The sequence below is a fragment of the Tigriopus californicus genome, chromosome 12, assembly GCF_007210705.1.
Source record: "Tigriopus californicus strain San Diego chromosome 12, Tcal_SD_v2.1, whole genome shotgun sequence".
Taxonomy (NCBI): domain Eukaryota; kingdom Metazoa; phylum Arthropoda; class Copepoda; order Harpacticoida; family Harpacticidae; genus Tigriopus; species Tigriopus californicus.
In genome coordinates, this window is record NC_081451.1 from 4,847,370 (window position 1) to 4,848,790 (window position 1,421).

Below are 1,421 nucleotides of genomic sequence, written 5' to 3' on the forward strand. Positions count from 1 at the left end.
GGCCCCGTGTCCCTGTGTTGGGACGGCCCCGTGTCCCTGTGTTGGGACGGCCCCGTGTCCCTGTGTTGGGATGGCCCCATGTCCCTGTGTTGGGACGGCCCCATGACCCTGGATGACTTCCCCCCCTGTGTGAGGGAGATGTGATATCCCGGTGTTGAGCATGCTGCTCATGCTCGCAATCTGTTCTAGTCATGTATATATAAATGTGTTCTAGTCAGAAATAAATTCAGTCATGAAGCGTACACAACAGGCATACATTCCATTCAAAAACTATTATTACTTGCTTTCTTGGCAAATTTCTGTGTTTCACGTACCATCATCTCGTTAAATCGATGGAGCTTTTTGCTTCTAACTTGGAAATCTACTATACTAAATGAGCTGGTTGCGTGAGCCAAGACATACACCTTCCGTGTGTTGCGTGAGGCTCACCAACAGTTGGCAAATGTGTTGACGCCCACCTAAACTAGCCATTGATTGTTAGATATTATTGTAAGGATAACGATACGCCTAATATTCTAGCCTATGTTGAATAGGAATGAGCTTACGAGACGTGTTGTACGTGTGATGGTCTGGTTCCGACTGACACCTTCCATCGGTTGCGTGAGGCTCACCAACAGTTAGCAAAGATTATCAAGGTTAAAATCTGCGCATGGACCTACTATCTTAAAAGCCCTTACAATTGTGTGGCAATCCCATACAATTAAAGAAACCAAAAATTTTAGAAAATAAGAAAAGGATCAAAGTATTTACGGTCCATACAGTCAATATCAGGAAAAAGGAAAGTGGGATATCTCAACATATCAAGCCTCTTAATGCACAGCTTTTCATTGCAAATCACAATTGAATTAATTAAGACAATAGTTAAAATAAATGGCATCATTGCAACATCAAGATTATACCTAGACTAAGGCAATTCTACTCAATCTCATCATTTTAAAACGTTTAAAAGGCAAAAAGGCTTTTAGGTAAAGCTAAATGACCTCCTCTTTTTGTCAATTGGGGGGAAAAATCATATTTGGATCAGATTTTGGAAATAGTTTTGGATTTTAGTCGAATTAAGCAATTACATCTCAGATTCGGATTTAGACTCATTCATTCAATCAGGTTTTGTTTTTAACAGCTCTTTGGTAAGACGTAATTACTTTAAAACCTAATAAGTTTTTTTGCTCATTTAAGTTTGTGTTTAGCATTAGCAGTTTCTCTCTGATTTGTAGTGTAGTATTTCTAGTTCCAAATCGTTATGTGTAGTTCTTTAGTTTGATTGTATCGGTCCTTGACGATTAGAATTTATGGTTCATTCGTGTATTGATTTCATTTGTGTTAGACCACTTTGTTGAGTTTATTTCAGTGTTTTCGTGTTGTTTTCCTAGTTTGCATATGATCTTGATTCCTTGGTTTTCTCTGTCCCTTACTTCTTGTTT